At 49.5% G+C, this 23,000-nt stretch overlaps 1 protein-coding gene across 5 annotated transcripts in view; it reads left to right on the top strand.

Moving 5' to 3' along the window:
• The window catches only part of CARD11 (caspase recruitment domain family member 11), a 104,825-nt gene that overhangs the window by 4,873 nt on the left and 76,952 nt on the right, over window positions 1-23,000 (top strand). Inside the window, exon 1 of one of the 5 annotated variants that reach the window (XM_053276119.1) lies at window positions 21,471-21,533. The exons of the other annotated variants lie outside the window; for them this stretch is intronic. The gene's annotated coding sequence lies outside the window, so the exon portion shown is untranslated. Of the gene's footprint in view, window positions 1-21,470; window positions 21,534-23,000 lie in introns of those variants that run through there. 5 annotated transcript variants of the gene reach the window in all.

Raw genomic sequence — 23,000 nt, 5'->3', positions numbered from 1 at the left:
GCACAGAGTGCTCCATCAGTCAGGTGGCAGCCCCAAAAGTGGTGTATTCCCCTATTCTGGTTCTGGGGAATCATAGGAACATAGGGAGCTGCCATACTGAGTCAGACCATTGGTCCATCTAGCTCAGTATTGTCTACCCATACTGGCAGCGGCTTCTCCAAGGTTGCAGGCAGGAGTCTCTCCCTCAGCCCTATCTTGGAGATGCTCTCAGGGAGGGACTTAGCTAAGTCTCTCCTTAGCTAAGCAGGATCTGCCCTGGTTGCATATGAAAGGGAGACTAGAAGTATGAGCACTGTAGGATTTTCCCCTCAGGGGATGGAGCTGCTCTGGGAAGAGCAGAAGAAGGTTCCAAGTTCCTTCCCTGGCAGCATCTCCAAGAGAGGGCTGAGAGAGGCTCCTGCCTGCAACCTTGGAGAAGCCGCTGCCAGTCTGTGAAGACAATACTGAGCTAGATAGACCAGTGTTCTGACTCAGTATAAGGCAGCTTCCTACGTTGCTATGGACTTGGAACCTTCTGCATGCAAGCAGGCAGGTGCTCTTCCCGGAGCGGCCCCCTCTCCTAAGGGGAACCTCTTACAGTGCTCATACATGTAGTCTCCCATCCGAAGGCAAACCAGGGTGGGCCCTGCTTAGCAAAAGGGGACCCTTCCTGCATGCAAGGCCAGCTCCCCTCCTCAGCTGAGGCTGAGAGAGCCGCTTGCCAGAGGCCTCCGGTGTGCTTACGGCAGAGGCAAGAGCTGAACCAACCACTGTGTGTTACACCGTGCGAGGCGTGATCTTCGTTTGCAGCGAGGGGCATCGTTGCCACGTCCCTTTTTTTCCGATCCTCCGGTTCAGTGGCTGCTTAGGGGGGAAGCATGTGACACAGCCCATACCCTATAAATACTCCCTGTTCAAGTTACTCATTCACAATCTTTTCTCTTTCTTGCTTCTGGCCTCCCACACACTCCCGTTTCCTTCCCACGATTCCGCACTCGCTCTCTCGCAACAGACCCATCACATCTCACTTTACGATAATATTCCGTTTGCACTCTCGCTGCCGTTTCCTCCCCATCGACCATTGCTCTGGGGCCCACGTGTTTCCTTTCCTTGTTCTCTTCCCCTTTCGGCTGATGAAGAGGAAAATAACTACTTAGTTATTTTAGCTGGTCCCGTGAGAAGACGGTACAGAGGAACAGAGGCAGCTGCCATATACTGAGTCAGACCCTTGGCCCATCTAGCTCAGTATTGTCTGCCCAGACTGGCAGCGGCTTCTCCAAGGTTGCAGGCAGGAGTCTCTCCCTCAGCCCTATCTTGGAGATGCTGCCAGGGAGGGAACTTGGAACCTAACGTGGAACCTAGATGCTCTACCCAGAGCGGCCCCATCCCCTAAGAGGCATTTCTTACAGTGCTCACATGCCTCCCATTCAAATGCAAACTAGGGCAAACCCTGCTTAGCAAAGGGGACAATTCATGCTTGCTACCCCAAGACCAGCTCGACTGGCTGCCCATTCAGGATGGACAAAAGTCTGGATTTCTTCACGTAACACAGGGTGGCATTCTCAGCCCCCAGATGTGGTGATGATCATTAGCTTTGCTGGCTTTTGAAAAGGATGAGACACAGAAGGTCTGTCTATGGTGCTAGCCCTTATGGCTCTGTGGAGCCTCCAAATTCAGAGGCAGCCTATCTGAATACTAGTTTCTTGGGGACAAACAGCCAGGGAGGGCCTGCTGGACTAGATGGTGTTTTCACCAGCTCCAGAAGGGTTCTTTTGATATTTTTACTGTGGTGAGTGGTCAGAATATACTTCACAGCGAGTGATTTTGTATGTGAATGGCGTTTGCACACCAGCAGATTTCCCCAAGATGATTGCTTTGGGCTGAAATACAGCTGCCCCAGAATATTTATAAATTTATTTGGAACCCTGAGGTAGTCCTGGATGGCATCTCCAATATGCCATGCGATGCCATCCCTTTTAAAAATTATTATTTTAATATTCAAGCTACCTTCTGGCCAGGGGCGTAGCAAGGTTGGAGTGGGCCCAGAGACAAGATTTTAAAAATGGGCCTTGCTACGCCCCTCAGCTCACAAAGTAAAGAAATCTTAAATGAGGCTGAATAGTGGTAACAAATATATATATATATATATATGTGTGTGTGTGTGTGTGTGTGTGTGTGTGTGTATGTATGTGTGTGTGTATATATATATATATATATATGCCTCAAAAGAACATCATCCTAAATTATTTTTAAAGAGGTTTTGTAAATTGTGGACGATGCAAGTCATTTAATGGCACTAGAGAAAGACCTGCTGTTCTGGTAGCTCCAGGTCTTAACACTCACATCAATTTCGGAGGATGAATACAACTGAAGGAAGCCCAGGAGGGTGCACGGCTTGGGAGTTAGTCATTTGACTTGCCTCTGGGGCTGCCCCCCAAAGCAGTGGGACCCCAGACAACTGTCTCCCCTTGCCCTATTATAGTTACGCCCCTACTTCTGGCCTCTTGTCCTGCTGTGTCAACGCCCACAACGAAGCGTTGCATCAGGATCGCTGATCGACAACAACTCCGAATCCCTGACCACGTAAACGAGCCGTATTGCGCCCAGCCTCGTACTCGTATTACTCCCCAGGAAGTTCGGCATTGACCTCTGTTGGCTAGTGAGGGTTCATTAAAGAGCCTTCTCTTGGCTGCTGTTTCTGCTTTTAGCTCAATGGCTGCATTTCAGTTGTGCAGATGGGAAGCTCACAGGTGTGTGCCTGAAACGAATTTCCAGCGTCCTGCCTCCCTGCACATTCTCCTTGCACAGATTGCTTTCCCCCTTCAACCTGGGTCAATAGTTTTAATGGGGGTGAACATTTTCGAGAGGTTAGCATTTCTGTTTTCAATTTGTTCACAGGCGCTCGGAGTTGATAATAGGTTGTTCTCAGAGGTGCGTAATTGGTACCTGTGTTACAAAGCTAATGCATGGTGTGTGTTTTTTTTTTTTAAAAAAACCTTCTCTGGATTTCAGAGATGGCAGCCTCTTTCCTCTCCTTCCAAGTTTGCTCTTCACTTTTATTCCTTTGCGTTAATATGTTTCATGTTCATTTTTAGTATCTTTGGCCCCAAGTCAGCCCTTAGAGAAACCATTTCTCCTATGAACACATGAAGCTGCTTTTTACTGAGTCCATTTCGTCTCATATTGTCTACCCTGACTGGCAGCATCTTTCCAGAGTCTTGGGCAGAAATCGTTCCCATCCCCTGTCACCAGGTCTTGTAGCTGAAGGTGCTGGGAGCTGACACTGGGGTCTTCTGCATGCAAATCATGTGTGCTCTCATTCAACTGGGACTCTTAGGTGTGAGTTCTACTAGTCTACTAGCCTAGTGAGTTCTACTAGCCTATAGCCCTCCGGCTACTAGTCCTAGGGCTATAGGCCACCTCCAGCCTCAAAGGCAGGATGCCTCCGAGTACCAGTTGCAGGGGAAGAACAGCAGGAGCGAGGGCGTGCCTTCAACTCCTGCCTGTAGGCTTCCAGCAGCATCTGGTGGGCCACTGTGCGAAACAGGATGCTGGACTAGATGGGCCTCCTTGGGCCTGATCCAGCAGGGCTGTTCTGATGTTCTGAAGGTTCCCAGTCCCCTCTCTATCATCTCCAAGATCGGGCTGAGAGTGACTCCTGCCTGCAACCTTGGCCGAAGCTGCTGCCAGTCAGTGTAGACAATACTGAGCTAGACGGACCCATGGTCTGACTCGGCAGCGTCCCATGATCCAGAACACGGCAGCATGTACAGCTCCCGAATGAGGGTAGCAGACATCTCCTACTCTTATTATGATAATGTGACGTGTGTGTGTTTGTGTGTGTGTGTGTGTGTGCGTGTTTCTGGTCAACTGCAGAACACAAGAGAGACGGTAGATCGTGCCTCTTCTTCTTGAGCAAAGAAGCCTGGCTTGCGGTCTCCTGCAAAGCATCCACACCACAACATGATGATGTGGAAGAGGAAAGACTCCAACAGTACCAGAAGGTTATCGGGGATATCAGTCGAAGGCTGCGATTGTTGGGCTGGTTAGAAGAAGCCATCCTGCCGGCTTCTGTGGCGTTACTCCAGCACAAAGCCAAGTATGTTGGTGCCTTTTGTTGCAAAGGTTAAATACATACGTGGCATTGTCTAAAAGCGGCGTAGGCTTTGTAGGCGGCCTGCTGTTCTGCTGAAGGACTCGCTCGTCAAGCGAAGCGGCTTTGTATTGACAGATGCTTGGAGTTCTTGTCCCCGAAGCCCCATTCGGAGGCTGCTCTCCATTTGCACAAAGCGCCCTGTTGTTTGGGGAGAGTGCCGAGAAGAAGTAACATTTCAGAGTAAATAGCACGAAGATGATTAACAGGATTAGGAGCACAAAGAGCGTCTTCCTCTGGGCGGCAGAGGCGCTGAGCCAGACCGAACGCAGTGCAGTGGAGACTGGGGGAGGAATTCCCATTCAGGCTGGGGGCACGGACTAGAACGTGCCCTATTCCAATCGCTAGGGTGGAGATAAAGGATCTGAGGGAGCTGCCTTCTACTGAGTCAGAACCTTCGGCCATCCCGCTCAGTATTGTCTACACTGACTGGCAGCAGCTCTCTTGAGTTTCCAGGCAGGGTTTTTTTTTTGCAGCCCTACCTGGAGATGATGTCAGGCAGCGAACTTGGGGCCTTCTGCATATAAACATGCAGATGCTGTGCTACTAAGCTAGGGCGCCATCCCCCAAACACAGGAAGCTGCCTTCTACTGAGCCAGACCATTGGTCCGTTGAGCTCAGTATTGTCCACTCTGACTGGCAGCAACTCTCCAAGGTTCCAGGCAGGAGTCTTTCTCAGCCCTACCAGGAGATGCCAGAAATGGGAGTTGGCGCCTTCTGCAGGCAAAGCAGATGCTCCTCCAATGAGCTACAACCCCATCTCCAAAGGGGAATATCTTACAGCAAACAGAACAGGATGTGGTCGCCCATCCAAATTCAAACCAGGGCAGGCCTTGCTTAGCAAAGGAGACCCTGACTCTCCTCCAGCCTCTCCCTGGCTGTAATGGAAAGTAGGATGCTTGGCTTGACGTACTTTGACTCTCAAGTTCTTGCAGTGCCTGAGGAGAGGTGCAGGCTCCCCTCTTGCCCCTGCTTCTCTTCGGGGTCAGCCCCCTTTCCCAATCATCTAGTCTTGTGGCAGAAAGCATGAATTGTCCCCTTTGCTAAGCAGGGTCCATCCTGGTTTGAATTTGAATGGGAGACTCCATGTGTGATCACTGCATGATATTCCCGTTAGGGGATGGAGCTGATCGGAGAAGGGCACCTGCCCGCTTGCACCCAGAAGGTCCCAAGTTCCCTCCCTGGCAGCATCTCCAAGAGAGGGCTGAGAGAGATTCCTGCCTGCATCCTGGGAGAAGCTGCTGCCAGTCTGGGGAGACAATACTGAGCTAGATGGACCAAGGGTCCATCTCGGTATATGGGAGCTTCCAAACCAGCCTTTCGTAGTTTGAAAGTGTGCAGGGAGCAGCAAGGAGGGCAGGTTGCCAGCAGCCTCCTTTCCTCTCCTCGTGCGTCTTGTGAGCTCTGAGGAGAGGCGCCCCTTGCAAAGTCCAAAGAGCTGCTCCAATAGTGACAGCAGACTTGCGTCCCTGGCGGTGCCCCTGTCATCTGCTGGCTGAGGAGACTGCCTCCCCTCGCCTCATGAAAGGGCCGCCCCGTTTAGTCTGATCCAGGAAGGCTCTTGCATTCCTAGATACAGTATCCCCTGGAGTAGACTTTCTTCACTGCTCATAGTGCTGCATACAAGCTTTTGGGTTGCACAGAACTTTTCTTCAGGTTGGCTCTTTCACTGCCTCTTGATTGATTGATTGATTGATTGATCGATTAAGTGCCGTCAAGTTGGTATCGACTCTTAGCGACCACATAGATAAATTCTCTCCAGGTTGATCTGTCTTCAACTTGGCCTTTAAGGTCTCTCAGTCAGTGCATTCATTACTGTCATAATTGAGTCTATCCACCATGCAGCTGGTCATCCTCTTCTTCTCTTTCCTTGAACTTTTCCCAGGATTATGGACTTCTCGAGGGAGCTGGGTCTATGCATAATGTGTCTGAAGTATGAGAGGTTGAGCCTGGTCATTTGTGCCTCGAGTGAAAATTCTGGTTGGATTTGTTCTAGGATCCATTTCTTTGTTTTCCTGGCTGTCCATGGTCTCCTCAAAAGTCTTCTCCAGCACCAAAGCTCAAAAGTGTCAATGCTTTTTCTGTCTTGCTTCTTCCAAGTCCAGCTTTCACATCCATAGAGTGTCATGGGAAAAACCATTGTCTCGATTCTAATCTTTGTAGGTGTAGACACGTCATGCCATCTAAATATCCTTTCCAAGGCCTTCATTGCAACCCTACCAAGTGCTAGTCTGCGGTGTATTTCTGGACTGCTGGATCCTTTACTGTTGATGGTCAGTCCTAAAAGGCAGAAGCTCTCCACCACTTCAATGTCTTCATTGCCAGTTCTGAGGCTGGTTGCTGTACCTGTTGTCATTAGTTTTGTCTTCTTTAGCCTTTGTTAGTTTAGTGCCTCTTATGCCTAGAGTATTTCCAAGATTGCCTGTGTCGCGCTAGGCAATCTTCGCTCTCCAGCTGTTGCTGAACAACAACTCCCATCATCCCTAGCCACAATTTATGGTGACGGGGGATGATGGGAGTTGTCGTTCAGGAACAGCTGGCGAGCCAAAGTTGCCAGCTGCTGACTTATATGTTGCCACCTCTCTCTTCCTTCACATTCCTCTTTAAACCCCACCTTGTCTCTAACCGAAATGAAGCTTAAGGCTGTAACCCTTTGCATCTTTGCTGGTGAGTAGCATGCAGTGGCACCTTTGCATATCCACCTCCTATTTCCCTTGCTGCATTCTCTGTGGTTTTCACCACCACCCTCATGATCACCACCACCACCTCCTCCTCCCCTTCCTATGATTCTGTTAAGTAACAGAAGAGCAGATTTCAGCTGCACATCAGGAGCAAGGTCTCAGTGATAAGAGCAGTTTGACAAAAGAAGGAATTGCCTCGGCGGGGGGCGGGGGCGGGTGAGCTCTTCCTCACGGGAGGTCTTGAAGCAGAAAGTGGATGGCCCTCTGCCAAGGGTGCTCTTGCTCTGAATCTCCTGCATCAAGCAATGGGGTGGGCTTGATGACCTCCAAGGACCCTCCAGCCCTGATTCCTCAGCATTGATGTTTCAATTGTAAGCAGTTTGGGGCAGAGACTAGTGCAGTGTAATAATACTCGACTGAATCTTTTAGGATTGCATTTCTAATCAGGCCTTTGTGCTTGTTGCCCCTAGGTGTCGGGACACATTCCTTGTGGGTTCGAGAGGCTCATCCTCTTTGAAGCCCTTAGAGAGAGCCCGAAAGACCCATCTTTTCAGCCTGGCTTTAAATAACATCCAAGTGGTTTTAATTATTTTAAGATTAGCTTTGAGTTAATATTTCAATTGCTCTTCATTTATGTTTGGAATGGTTTGGAAACCGCCCAGAGCCATTTTAGGATGGGCGGTCTGTCTATCTGTCTATCTATCCATCTATCTATCTATCTATCTATCTATCTATCTATCTATCTATCTATCTAATAAATATTATTATTATTATTATTATTATTATTATTATTAAGTATCTAAGCACTGTAAAAATGAAGCAGACTTCAGGCTCATGGGAGGAGAGCTGGTCTTGTGACAGCAAGCAAGAATTGTCCCCTTTGCTAAGCAGAGTCCATCCTGGTTTGCATTTGAATGGGAGACTACATGTGAGCACTGTAAGACATTCCCTTGAGGGGATACAGCTGCTGCGGGAAGGGAAGAGCATCTCCAAGATAATGCTGAGAGAGAATCCTGCCTGCAACCGTGGAGAAGCCGCTGCCAGTCTGGGTAGTCTGGGTAGACAATACTGACCTAGATGGACCAATGGTCTGACTCGGTATATGGCGGCTTCCTATGTTCCTATGGGATCTACTTTCTCTCTAACTAGAACAGCCGCAAGCACCAGTTGGAGCCAGGTACAGAACAATGGCTTGAGGGTGGACACAGAATTGAGGAACTGGGCAGGGGTGGTGGCTTCTGGGTATGTGGGCAGCCCAGGAATTTGTTTTCGGCAGAGCTACTGAGCACAGACTCCTTCCACACACACAAATCCACCCCTGAATTTGAAGTCAAGCAAAGCGGAAATGAGGCTGTAGCTTAGATGATGCATCTGCTTCGCATGCAGAAGGTCCTAGGTTCAATCCCTGGCAGCAGTAACTCCAGGTAGGGGTGGGAGAGGCTGCTCCTAGGTTCCTAAACGTACCTATTCTTTGGAAGGATATGATCTCTATTGCATCTTCTGCTACTGATCTGCATCTGCCTCAGACGAGTTGATGGAGGCAAACTTGAAGTCAGTGTCGTCAATAAATGAATCTTTTCTATTTTGTTTGCTTTTGCAACCAGAGCTGAGACCTTTTTTTTTGTCGCTTTCAGAGGCAGACACATACGTGTTGGCTTGCAAAGTGTTGCTCAGACACAGGGGCTGCCAGCTTCCCAGGCGGGAGGAGTGTGAAAGCACCCATGGAAAGTCTGAAGCGTCTGCTCTTGTGCTGAAGTTTCATTTCATTCTGCTTGATGCCTTGTAACTTTTGCTTTGGGAGGCAGAAGCAAACAAAACAAGAGGATGGAGTGGCCGTCTGAGCACAGGGCTCCCAGCCTTGTGTCCCCAGATGTTGGGACTACAATTCTCATCACCCCTGGCCACAATGGCCAAGGGGGGTTATGGGAGTTGTAGTCCAGCATCATCTGGGGATGCAAGGTTGGGACTCTTTGTCTTAAGTGAAGTCAGAAGGAAGACTCTGTCATCTGCGATGCCTGCTTAATTTTGCTGATCATAGAATCTCAGGATCAGCAAATCAGGATTTCAGACTTTGATATTTAGCAGCTGAGGCCCATCATGGACTGCAAAGTCATTTTGCATAGATTACACTTAAAGGAAAGTTGAAGAAACTAAATATGTGTCATCGATTTCTTTATTAATGTGTTTGCAAAGGGGAAGAAAAAGGAAAGTTTTAAATTTTCAACTTTAAACATTGACTTTATTGAATAATTACCATACATAGTAAATGTCATAAATCTGACAGTCAGGCTAGCCAGACGAAGCACAACGGGGACAGAAGCAGCACAGCAAAATTCAAGAGGAATAAATTCTCCAAACCAGATCCTGTCTGAGTCAGTCCAAAAATCCAACAGAGTCCAAAGCGAAATCCACAGGCAAGGTCAACACAGTCCAGGGTCCAAACATGGTCAAGGCAATACAGGAACACAGCCGATTAGCATGCAAGAAACTGTTGTTGCTATCAGCAGGGAAGGCATGTTACAGGCATCTTAAATAGGCTGAGCGCCGCTCCCCCCCCCCCCCCGGTGCTGTTAATTAAGAGCCGCTGAGTCAGCAGCTTTGCCTGTTGTTATATGCTTCTTAGAAGTTATATGCTTCTTAGCTCTTGCTGTCTCTTGGATCGGTGCCTCTCCACAGCTGAGACTGGTCGTGCCTCCTCCACACGAGCTGCCTCATCCGGCACTAACTCATCTTTGACTCCCTGTGCTTCAGACCCACTCTCCTTTGCCACCTCTGGTCCTTGCCCACCCTCCTCAGCTGTCAGCTCTGTCTCTATCTCCAATTCCTCCTTGGAGTCTTCCAGCATGCCGATGACAGTAAATCTGAATCTTAGTAAATTGGAATATGTGAAAGATCCTTCTGTTTCTCCTGGGCATGATGTCATTTCTGAACTATGGTTCTGATTATTGAGTGGTTCTGATTATTGAGTGTTTAAAAAGCTGAGAACAATAACAATAAAATATGATCTATTCATAATTCCCCCCCACCCTTTAAAAATACAAAAATAATATTTAAACCTCTCACCCAGCAGATTCCAATGTAAAAAGTAATGCATTCCACTAATTTAAGTGGCAGGTTTGTTGATACAAAATTTTATATCTGTAGGGAATTGGGAAGTATGGCTTTGCTTTTGCACAAACAAATCTACAAATGAACAAACTCTTCAAAATCTATAATAGATCCTTCCACGGTTGCGAAATGGGGCCAAGTTCAGGGTTTAATGCAGACGGTGCATAAAAATGTATGAGTAGGTGTCAACCTTCCTTAGCTTATCTTGTATCCAAGGGTGGTGTGAGGATCAAAGAATGGGATATGTTTGTAACTCAATTCAGCATCACAGGGCAAGTGAAAAATGAGGGGTTGGGTGTAATTGGGACACTCTTCTGGTTTATTGGCCTGACCCTCCTCTCTTAGATTCCTCGAGTGTCACTTTGATAGGAGTTTTCTATCATCTTCCCCCCTCTCTGGCGGTAATTTGTGTTGCCGTTCTCTTCCCATTCAAGTGCCATGTTATCCATTATTGTTGTAGGCCCCGCTGTTTGTCCTTGGAGAGGAATCTAAATGAGGCTCTTCCCTGGTAGCAAAACCCAGGGTGACTGAATAGTATGAAGGCATCAACATCCAAGTCTCTAGAAGAAAGGAAAATAACTAGGTATTAAAGCAGATTGGTTATTTACTGCCAGCAGAAAGCCGGAAACGATTAGCGTGCACGAAGCTGTATGCAAAACAATGCCAGTGGAGAAGAAGGCTGGAAGAGCAGACGTTTTCCAAGTCTTGCTGAGTACTCTAATAAGTGGGGTATTTGAGGACGGGGCTGTCGTTTTGCATGCAAAAGGTCCAAAGGCAAGCATCTGCTTTGCATGCAGAAGGTCCCAGGTTCAAAGCCTGTGTGTGCAGCTTTAAGGGCGGGGGAGGATGCAATTACCCCCCCCCCACCCGCCAGTTTCTTAAACATCCATCGGGGCAGCAGCGTACCCCCCCGCTGCCCCCTTCGCTATGTTTTCTGGAAGAACCCGGAAGTAGTGGACGTGTCTGGATGCGACGTGCACGAGCATGCATACGTCCCACTTGCGAGTGCGCACTTGCTTGCGCGACATGCACAAACACGCAGGTGCGTCCACTAATCTGGATACTTCTGGGAAATGTAGCGAAGAGAGCAGCAGGGAGGGACGCTGCCACCCCGTTTGATGTTTAAGAAACTGAGCGCCGGCACAGGAAACGCGGCGGGGGGGTCAGTGCATTCTCCCCCACCCTTAAAGCTGCACCCCCCACCATCGAACCAGCGGAACCACCGGCCTTTTGAACCAGTTCGGAGGCCCATAAAGAGCTTCCGAACTGGTTCCATGCACATCCCTACTGCTTTCCCACTGCCGGCACTGTCTCCAAAAATGCTGGCGTGGGGCTGCTGCGTGCTTCCTTGCAGCCCAGGTCAGCGTCATGCCCAGAGGTACACCTAGATAATTCTGGAGCCTAGACCTAAAGCCTTTTAGAGGTCCCCCACCTGCCCACACAAACAGCATTTTTAACATATTTTTTATCATGACCACACCACCCAGGACAGACTAAAATGGATTTGGGGGCCCCCAGGGGGTTTGGAGGCCCTGGACTTTAGCTTGGAAGTCCAGGGGTAAGAGGACCTCTGGTTTTACCGAAAGTGGCCAGTGCACATGCACGCGCGTGACTAGTCAGTGCGCGTGCACGCAGCAGTGGCTAGTCGGTTGCTCTACAGTGCCATCACTGCAAGTGGTCAATGATGGAATTGCAGTGTGGCAGCGATCAGCTGACGTTAAGTGGCCAATAGGCTGCCACCTGGCCCTATCGTTCTGCCGACCAGCTTTCCTGTTTGAGCCACTTGTTGCCAGGCACCAGACGGTGTTCTTGGATCGCTCTTTCCATCTTGGCTACCTGTTTCCTGGCTCTCTCCAGATGCCCAGCAGCAGCGCTGACAATCTGTGTCCTTAGGAAATCAGCCAAGACACCCGAGGATGCTCTTTTGTCCAGGGAGAGTGGAACGTCATTCATATTACAAAGCCATTTACTGGCTTTAAGAGTGGCCTCGGGGGCCGTTGGGAGGCAGTCTGTCTTCTACTCCCAGAACCTCATTTCCACACCTTCCTGTCAGATCTCAAGGTCTCACTGTAGAAGTTGGCATGCACATTGCTGCCATTTTCAGCACCTATTCGACTGGGCTCCTATACAGCCAGGTAGGAATACAGCGAGGAGGATATCGGTATTGAATCAACGGCAACTTTCAGCCACCTCTTCCCTGCCTTTTCTCTCCATTCCTTGTAAGATCGCATAGGCACTTCAGAAGTCTTGGCCTAGGTGGCCTAGGGAGCTGCTTCCTACTGAGTCAGCCCCTTGGTCCATGTAGCTCAGTATTGTCTGCACTGACCGGCAGCAGCTTTCCAAGGTTTCAGGCAGGACTCTCTCCCAGCCCTGCCTGGAGAGATGCTGCCAGGGAGGGAACCTGGGACCTTTTGAATGCGAAGCAGATGCTGTTCCACTGGGCTATGGCCCCATCCAGTCATGGTGACCAGGAGCCAGAGATGATGGGAGTTGTTGGCCCAAAACAGCTGGAGGGCTGCAGTTGGACACCCCCATTCTAAGGGGAATATCTCACAGCCCTCCCATTCAAGTGCAAACCAAGGCAGTCCCTACTTAGCAAAATAGACAATTCCTGCTTGCTGCCACAAGACCAGCTCTCCTCCCTCCTGTGGGAAGGCAAGGATCCTTTTGCTACAGGGGTTCTTAAGCCTGGGTCTCCAGCAGTTGCTGGACTACAACTCCCATCATCCAGAGCTGCAATGGCCTTCAGCAAGAATATTGGGCAAAGCAGGCGTTGCCAAACCTGGGGCCCACAGCCACCAGACTAGTAGCCAATGATAGACCTGTCCTCCCTGAATCTGTCTAAGCCCCCTGTAAAGCCATCCAAGCTGGTGGCCATCACCACATCCCGTGGCAGAGAGTTCCACAGATTAAATACAATCTATTCTATTTATGTATTTATTTATTTAACAAAACATTTTATACCGCCCAAAACGTACGTCTCTGGGTGCTTTACAACAAAGCAAAACAAAAAAACAACAGAAAAAGTTAAAACCTTAGTTAAAACAAAATAAAGGACAACAGAAAAATTAAGACATTCATTAAAACAGAATAAATGATAACAAAAAGGTTAACAATACAACCCATCTAACATTTTTAAAACAATATTTTAAAACAATGTTAAAACGATTAAGACAATATGTAATTAAAAACCTGGGTGAACAAATGCATCTTTAAAGACTTTGTGATATTTATATTCTCCCCTTCCTCCAGGGAGTTCAGACGGGCATACTTGGTTCATACCCACCCTCTCTTATCCTCACAACAACCCTATGAGGTACATTAGGCTGAAAGACGGGGCTTGGCCCACTGAGGATTTGAACCTGGGTCTTCTTGCTCCTCATTCATTCATCCATTCATTCGATTTCTATACCGCCCTTCCAAAAATGGCTCAGGGCGGTTTACACGGAGTGTCCTCGCTGGACACTCTTGCCCAGGGGTAGGCCAAACAGGCCCTCCAGGTGTGGTGGGTCTACAACTCCCATCACCCCAGCCCCCTCCCGGTGTTGTTGGACTACAACTCCCATCATCCCCCGGCCACATGGGGATGATGGGAGTTGTAGTCCAACAACACCGGGAGGGCCGAGTTGGCCCACCCGTGCTCTAAGCCCTACTTCTGCTTTCGTTGCCTAGAGCTCAGCACTGACGGGGCCTCTTTGTGTGTGTGAGACCCAGTCCCGGCAGTAGGGCCTGTGGTGGTCCTGGTGTGGCCATGGAGCGGCAGCCCCTGCCTGCGTGCCGTTGGGGATGAACGTTGGTAGCCGAGCAGCCCGTACTGTACCGTGTGGTTCCTGATGAGAAGATACCGAGTACCTCATCACACGCCTCCTGCTTCCTGCTGAGTGAGAGGTGGGGGGAAGTCCAGGTGCTTCTGCAGAGTCCCATGAGAGGAGAAGCGGAACCAACACGATAGGAACTTGCCAGAACTGTCTTGTGCCTTTGGGGCATCCATCTGCTTGGACCAAGCAGCAGCAGAAGTAGCAGCAGCAGCAGCAGAGGATAAGAAAACCTCTGGAGTATTAGGAACATAGGGAGCTGCCATATACTGAGTCAGACCATTGGTCTATCTAGCTCAGTACTGTCTTCACAGACTGGCAGTGGCTTCTCCCAGGTTGCAGGCAGGAATCTCTCTCAGCCCTATCTTGGAGATGCTGCCAGGGAGGGAACTTGGAACCTTCTGCATGTAAAGCAGGAACATAGGAAGCTGCCAATACTGAGTCAGATCCATGGTCCATCTAGTTCAGTATTGTCTACCCAGGCTGGCAGAGGCTTCTCCAAGGTTGCAGGCAGGAATCTCTCTCAGCAGTCCTATCTTGGAGATGCTGCCAGGGAGGGAACTGGGAACCTAGATGCTCTTCCCAGAGCGGCTCCATCCCCTGAGGGGAATATCTTCCAGTGCTCACACTTCTAGTCTCCCATTCATATGCAACCAGGGTGGACCCTGCTTAGCTAAGGGGACAAGTCATAGGAACATAGGAAGCTGCCATATACTGAGTCAGACCATTGGTCTATCTAGCTCAGTATTGTCTTCACAGACTGGCAGCAGCTTCTCCAAGGTTGCAGGCAGGAATCTCTCTCAGCCCTGTCTTGGAGATATGGCCAGGGAGGGAACTTGGAACCTTCTGCTTTTCCCAGAGCGGCTTCATCCCCTGAGGGGAATCTCTTACAGTGCTCACACATCAAGTCTCCCATTCATATGCAACCAGGGCGGACCCTGCTTAGCTGTGGAGACAAGTCATGCTTGCTACCCCAAGACCAGCTTTCCTCTCCTGCCACTGAGCCATGGCCCCATCTCCCTAAATTATATAGATTTCGTGGAAGCTGCCTTATGCAGAGTCAGACCCTCGGTCCATCTAGCTCAGCATTTTCTACACTGATTGGCAGCAGCTCTTCAAGGATTCAGGCAGGAGTCTCTCCCAGCCCTGCCTGGAGATGCTGTCAGGGATTGAACCCGAGACCTTCGGTATCCAAGCACACAGGTACTCTTCCCAGAGCTCCCCATCCCCTACAGGGGAATATCTCACAGCACTCACCTAAGTAGTCACCCATCCAAATGCAAACCAAATTGGACCCTGCTTAACCAAGGGGAATCCATGCTCTCTACCACAAGGCCCATTCTCCTCCCTACTAGAGCTCTGGCTTTTCTGTTTCTTGGCAGAAGAACTACATTTCCAAGAGTGGTGCAGAGCAGGGATTCTCCATGTTGGATCTCCAGGTGTTATTGGACTTCAACTCCCATAATCCCCAACCAAAGTCCAATAACATCTGGGGACCGAATGTTGAGAATCCCTGGTGTGGAGGATACTCCAAGGGACTCCACCCTCCCCTTTTCTTTGGCATTTGACTTGAACTGCTCTGGTGGGACCCACAGCGGGCTCATTGCTTGATCTAGAATGGATTGCATGATGCCCCCACTGGCATGTTCTATTTTTTCCTGGGTGGTGGGTGTTTTTTTTGGGCAGGGGGCGATTTTCCAGATGCAAAGGAAGATCGCATTAAGGGCAGAAGCCCATAGCTCAGTGGTGGGGTGGGTGCCCTGCAGCTGGAGATGCCCAGGATCGAACCTGGGACCTTCTGCATGCTCAGCAGATGCTCTTCCACTGAGCGATGGCCCCCTCGCTTCTTTGCTTGCCACTAGATGCTAATGGAAGACCTGGTTTCCCCATGCCTGTGGAAGTGTGATTTCCCTCTGCAGTCTCCCATAAGGATTGCGGATTATCATTGAGAATATTGAGACCCTGCTTCGCAACAAAAGGGTTTGCGCAGCAAAAGGTGTGCGTAATGGGTCCCCAAAAGGGTTCGCCGTCTGCGAAGAAACACAAGGGGAACCTTAGCAACGGTAGCTTCCCCAATGCAACGTAAGAGGCAGCTCTTGAAAAGCTGCCTGTTTGCTTCCGTCTGCCTCCTCTGTTGCTGCATGCTGGCTTCATTGATCTTTTAAATTGCAATGATATTTGTATTCGTTGATGTCAACCAAGTAAGGTGTGAGCTGTCCCGAATCTTCAGAGGCGAGTGAGGTAGTAAAGTAAAGTAAGGTTGCGCCGTTGAGTTGGTGTCGACTCCTGGTGCCCACAGAGCCCTGTGGTTGTCTTTGGTAGATTCCAGGAGGGGTTGACCATGGCCATCTCCCATGCAGTGTGAGATGATGCCTTTCAGCATCTTCCTAGATCACTGCTGCCTGATATAGGAGTTTCCCATAGTCTGGGAAACAAACCAGCGGGGATTTGAACCGGCAACCTCTGGTGGAGACCTCTTTAAATCCATCCAGTGGAAGCACTCGGCCCATCGATGATTTTGACCAGCTTCTCAGCCTTTTATCCCCACATGTTCCTCTCTCTCATGTTCTTTATATTTGCATCCTGCTTTTCTGTACAAAATAGCCAGAGTGACTCACAAGCTCCACGCAAGACAGCATAACACTTCTTAAACACCATTAAGGCATACCAAGGTAAATAGCAGCAGCAGTAGCGTCAGATCAGACAAGCAGTTAAAGATGAAAGCCTCCTGGAATAAATGAGTCTGAACTATTCTAAGAAAAGCAAGCAAAGACAGAGTTAGGCAGGTCACCGCAGGGAGGGTTTTTCATCATTTAGATTAGGGTTCTTAACCTTGGACCTGGAGATGATGTTGGACTACAACTCCCATCACCCCCTGCCACTGTGGTTTGATTCAAAGTGGTTTGCAAGCCAATCAGCGAGGGGAAAATAACAAGACAGTAAGACAACAGCTCTCCAAAACAGTGCCTGGAGTCGCCCGCCAATAGCTTCTCGAACTGGTGAGCCAATTCGGTTTGAGCAGGGCTTGATTCTGTTTGATCTTGGACTGGCCCCCTTTCCTGAAGGGCGGTCCGGTTTGTAATTGGACCCGTCGAACCGGCCTGGTTTGCGTCGATTCGATTCACGATCGAACCGTTCTGCACATGCCTACCACAGTGTGTAGAAATTTAACCACGGTGCCCAGACTAGGATATTCAGAGGTAGAGTTATTAAATAAAATATTTCGTTGTCCCAAGCGGCCCTGTTTCTGTTCCAAGTGTGTTAATTGCAAAAGGAATAAAGCAAAGCCAATTTACCCTTCCACTCCAATTACTGTAATTCTGGTAATTTTGCCAAGGGTCCCTGTCAGGCTCCTAAATCCAAATAAAAAAGGTCCGTCCTGGGCCCTTTTCTGACTTCTGCCATGAGAGTACTTGTGTAAAGGGCAGGGCAGAAATTGTCTAAATAAATGAATACATACTTTTGCCAGTAGTTGGGGGAAAGGAAAGGAAAAGTCCTAGGATCAGGTGAATCCTTGCCAGCAAATGAATAGGGCTTTCATGACCCCCAAAGAATTCACCCAGTTGCTGCAGGAGGTTAGCTGTGCGGCTGTTTTGAGGGTCTTTTGTTTTAAAATCTCTGCGAAGGTTTCTGCCTCTGCCCATCTTGTCTTCTACGGCGACTTCATTAGCAGCAAGCTGCTAATTAAATTCTATATTTATGACTGGAAAATAAAATCATTGGACCCTTTTAGAGCGGATTTTTACGACTTTGCGTTCAGGCAGCAGCTGAGTCAGCGGCTGAGGATGTGCAGAGTTGGAAACGTAAAGGCTTGTGTGAGGAAGATAAATAGAATGAGGGATGACACCCGGAGACACTCATCGGAAGATCCCACCTCGCCGCTTCTATGCCGTATTAATCTTCCAGCCCTAGGAAAACAAGGCTCTGTGTGTCTCTTTCTTAACAAGCGCTGTTGCCCTGCTTAGCAAAGTGGACAATTGATGTTTGTTATCACGAGACCAGCTCTCCTCCTGCGTTTTGTCCCCCACCCCTGATCACTTGCCGCTATGCCTGATTCCTGGAGGCTCTGGGGCCAGTCCTGAAGGGATGTTGACTGAAGCAGTTCCAGGATTTGTGCTTGTCAGTATTCTCATATAAGTACACAAGAACAGCCCTGCTGGATCAGGCCCAAGGAGGCCCATCTAGTCCAGCTTCCTGTTTCACACAGTGGCCCAACAGATGCCTCCAAGAAGCCCACAGTCAAGAAGTATGGGCATGCCCTCTCTCTCGCTGTTACTCCCCTGCAACTGGTATTGAGAGGCATCCTGCCTCTGAGGCTGGAGGTGGCCTGTAGCCACCAGACTAGCAGCCATTGATAGACCTGTCCTCCATGAATTTGTCTAAGACCCTTTTCAAGCCATCCATGCTAGTGGCTATCATCCCATCCTGTGGCAGAGAATTCCATAGATTAATTATGCGCTTTGTGAAGAAGTGCTTCCTTTTGTCGGTCCTATTTCCTGACCTTCAGCTTCATGGGATGACCCCTGGTTCTAGTGTTGTGAGAAAAAATGATCTCTGTCCACTCTCTCTACTCCATGCATAATTTTATACACCTCTATCATGTCTCCCCTAAGTCGCCTCTTTTCCAAACTAAAACTTCCCAGGTGTTATAGCGTTGCCTCTTAAGGAAGGTGCTCCAGACCCCTGATCATCTTGCTGGCCCTCTTCTGCACCTTCTCCAGTTCTATAATGTCCTTCTTAAGAGAGGGTGACCGGAACGGAACACAGTACTCCAAATGTGGCTGCACCCAGGTGCGGACGGAGGCCAGTTGTGGCCCGGGTTCTGCTACCGCCACAGCCCCCTAGCCCTGCCCCCTGTGTCTGATGTCAGATGCAGGGAGCATTTAGTCACCCCCCCACATCTGATGTCAGACATGGGGGTGTGGCTTCGCTCCCAAATGGGGCTGCGTGGCCCCGTTTGGGAGCTAAATCATGTCCCCCATGTCTGATGTCAGACGCATATCTGGGGCACGAGGCGCGGCCCCTGAGGGGGTGGTGGCCCAAGTTCTTTGAACTCGTTTGCTCAATGTTGGCTCCGCCCCGGCCACACCATAGATTTGTATAACGGCATTATAACACTAGCATTTTTATTTTCAACCCCCTTCCCCATTCTTCATGATATCCAGCACGATATTCACCTGGAGACTGATGTCTGATCTTTGGAGGCTCCAGATCACTCCTGTGGGATTGGCAAACTTAACTGACTGAAGCTGTTCCTGATATTGTTCTGGCTTTGCAGGGTCTCAGACGTGTCTTTCCTCACCCTGTCTGGAAATGTCTTCCCTCACCCTGTCTGCCCCTGAAGCTTATGAGGCCTATTTGACACATTCCAGAATAGCTTCCCTTTCTTGGTACCTATCCCTAGTAGTTGGCATTCTTCAGGGTTTAAGTCTCTCCCCAAAACGCCTGCATGGGGAATGGATTACCCTAGTGCATATCTGCAAACATTTGTTTGTTTTTTAAAATGTATTTATTACTTCTGTTTTTATGCCACCCTTCGTCTAAAAACCCCAGTGCAGTTAACCACAAGATAAAACCAGCAATAAAGCTTCAATAAAATCAAATTGCTAAGATAAAACAAAAACACAGCTATGTTAAAAAGAGAGCCGGGGGGGGGGGCACTCATTGGCCCAGCTCCTGTTTAAAAAGGGTAAGCTTCATATTCCTCTGAAAGGCTGAGAGAGAGGGAGCTGTGTGGATCTCAGCCGTGAGCAGGTTCCTCAGCCTGGGGGGCCATCACTGTGAAGGCCCTGTCCCACATGCTCCAGTAGCTTCAGTAGTTGTTGGCACACAGAGCAGAACCCTCCCAGCCAATTTCGTCAGGTGAGTGGATTCAGCTGGGAGCAGGTGGGCCCTAAGGTACCCGGGCCAAACCGTTTAGGGCTTTAAAGGTAATAACCAGCACCTTGAATTATACACTGCGGAAGCTGAGCATGTATCATGAACCATTGATGACTGTTGTGTGTTTTCACGTATCTCTTTAACCAAATGAATGAACACTGCCTTGAGTTTCAAAGGGATGGAGGGGAGGCTACTGCAGAGGCCATCTCAGTCAGTCATGGGGATGGGTCCATAGCTCAGTAGGTAGAGTATCCACTTTGCATGCAGAAGGTCCCCGGTTCTATACTTGATATCTCATAGAAACAAAGGAAGCTGCCATATACTGAGTCAGACCATTGGTCCATCTAGCTCAGTATTGTCTTCACAGACTGGCAGCAACTTCTCCAAGGTTGCAGGCAGGAAGCCCTCTCTTGGAAATGCTGCCAGGGAGGGAACTTAGAACCTAGATGCTCTTCCCAGAGCGGCTCCATCCCTTAAAGCAGGGGTGTCAAACTGTGGCCCTCCAGCTGTTGTTGGCCTACAACTCCCATCATCCCCAGTCACCATGGCCAGTAGCCAGGGATGATGGGAGTTGTAGGCCAGCAACATCTGGAGGGCCGCAGTTTGACACCCCTGCCTTAAAGGGAATCTCTTACAGTGCTCACACATCAAGTCTCCCATTGACCCTGCTTAGCTAAGGGGACAAGTCATACTTGCTACCACAAGATCAGGAGGGGCTGGGAAATAATCCTCTCTGAAACCTTGGAGAGCCGCCTCCAGTCAGCGTAAACGATACTGAGCTAGATGGACCAAAATATTGACTTGGTATAAGACAGCTTCCTCTGTGGAGATGAGGGTTGTGGCATCAGCTTTGCATGGAGAAGGTCAGTGTTCCCTCGAACAGGGATTCCCAGCTGTTGTTGACGACAATGCCCAGAATCCCCAAGCAAAAGCCATTGCAGCTGGGGATTCTGGGAGTTGTAGTCAACAACAGCTGGGAATCCCTGTTTGAGGGAACACTGATCCCAGGTTCAATCCCTGGCAGATCTGTGAGTGAGGCTGTGGAAGATTCCTGCCTGTGACTGTGGAGAAGCCGCTGCCAGTCTGCATAGACCAGGGATTCTCAATGTTGGGTCCCCAGATGTTATTGGCCTTGAACTCCCACAATCCCCAACCAAAGGCCACTGGGGCTGGAGATTATGAGAGTTGAAGTCTAACAACATCTGGAGACCCAATGTTAAGAATCCCTGGTGTCGACAGTACTGAGCTAGGTAGACCAAGGGTCTCGGCAGTCTCGGGCTCTTCCAGTTAGGGCTGGAAAGACCCATCTGAAACCTTGCCAATCAGATGATAATGAGTCCAGGAGATGGACCAAGAGTCTGATTCTGTAGAAGACAACTTTGCCTGCATAAAGTATTTCAAAATATATGAGAGTTTGGTAATGGGGAAGTGTTGGACAGTGAATCCGGGTGTGTAATTAGGGCCGTCGTCAGTGTGTCCCGGTATTATTTTCTCAGGTGCCTCTAGGAGAGGAGCGGGCTCTGCGACTCCTGGAGAAAGCATCCTTCCCGGTTTCCCTCCGTAAGAGGAACCACACTGAAAGCTGCTCAGAGCCTCCGCGCAGACGAGAAGGGGAAGCGGGCCCAGCTTGGGCGCTCTCTTCCTGCTAAATATAGGCACAGGGTTTGCAGCAGACAGCTATGGGTGGGTGGGTGCTTCCGGAAACATGTTGTACGGTTCCGTGGCAGCAGCGTTTGAAGGGGCACCACCCGAGGAAGAGGAAGGAGACGCGAGCCGCTCGGCAAGAGCTGCGATGGGGGGAGCAACCGCTTGAGCCAGCTGGGGTGGCTGTTTGAAGGGCCCGGAAAGCAGAACTGGGGCCGGGTGTCGTGCCGGCTCTCCGGCGGGCGGCTGCTTCTGCGAGTCGAAGGGAGGCCTGTAAGTTAAGCTGGCTCCTGGGTGGCCCTCTCTGGATGCTCTGCTCTCTTTGGCCTGCTTCGGAACTCTCTCTTGCCTCTGCCAGGGGAGGGCTGGTGGCGAATGATCTCCAGTTCGGGAGCCGATGCGGCGTGGTGGCGATGCGAAGGAGCGGCAGCGAGCCGACTCGAGCCTCATGAAGGCACTGCCGTTGCCTAGACTGCTGTTGCTCAGTGTGAGGGCCCCATCTGGGCAGGCGAGGGCTCCTTGTGGTTATGGATAAGGTCTACAGCCCTCAAGATGGAAAGGAGGTGATAGCATTGCCAGACTTTCAGCTCTCGTGGGTTCTTGTGTTTTTCTTGTCCTGAGCCTCGGGCCTGCAGCAGCCGCATTTGAAAGGTCTTTTCAAAGCCTTTAGAAGTCTTAAAAGCACACAAATGCGTATAAACGTTTCTCGATGTCAGATGGATCCAAACAGAAATTAGCAGGAGGAGTGTCCTCCCAAGATTCAGAGCACAGCAATTTGTTCATTCTTACCCTATCCTTTTCCTCTCTGCAAAACTGACTGCAAATTTACCCCAATCATTTGGGGGTTAAGGATAAAGATGGGGTGATGATGCACACAAGTGCAGTAATGCTATCACCCACTTGCCATCTCTAGTGGGGTAGAATCACAAACAACCTCTACAAGCATTCATCCCTGTGATGGTAAAGGTAAAGTTGTGCCGTTGAGTCGGTGTTGACTCCTGGCGACCACTGAGCCCTGTGGTTGCCTTTGGTAGAATACAGGAGGGGTTGACCATGGCCATCTCCTGTACAGTATGAGGTGATGTCTTTCAGCAACTTCCTATATCACTACTGCTCGATATAGGTGTTTCCCATAGTCTGGGGATTCGAACCGGAAACTTCTTGCTCACTAGGCAAGTTACATCCCCGATGCGCCATTAGGTGGCTCCTGAGAACCCTAACTCTAACTGATGGTCAAAATTTGTGAACCTGCTCATGGACTCCTGAGGACATAATGCTGGGATCTGCCAAGATTTGGGGGCTCACTGCCCTGTGTGGTGATCCATCCAGGTCATCACAGACTAGGGGATGATTTTCAAACTTGGGTCCCCAGATGTTGCTGGACCCTAACCCTAACCCATCACCTCCAACCTGAACGACCAAAGGCAACTCCATGTTCCAAGTGCAGCTCAAACTTAACCTCATGAAGTGCCCTGTAATATTCTTTAAAATGGGCAGTTTACACTAATATAGACGTTGGGGTGTTGCCAACTCCTCTTTGTATTACATAGGAAACAGAAAGTACTGGGCACTTACAGTGCTTGGGGTCAGAGGGACCCCACAAGATGCTGTTGTAATAATGCAGTTACTCTTTAGGTCTATATATGCTTAGACTGGAACCTGTTCTTCCCCTCTCTTGTGAGAAAATGAGATCTTGGACTATTTCAAGTCCAGAAAAGAAGTTGTCCAACCTCTGTGCTC

This window comes from Hemicordylus capensis, chromosome 13 (assembly GCF_027244095.1).
Source record: "Hemicordylus capensis ecotype Gifberg chromosome 13, rHemCap1.1.pri, whole genome shotgun sequence".
Lineage (NCBI taxonomy): Eukaryota > Metazoa > Chordata > Lepidosauria > Squamata > Cordylidae > Hemicordylus > Hemicordylus capensis.
The sequence above is the reverse complement of the archived record's forward strand: the minus strand, read 5'-3'. Positions and strand labels throughout refer to the sequence as shown.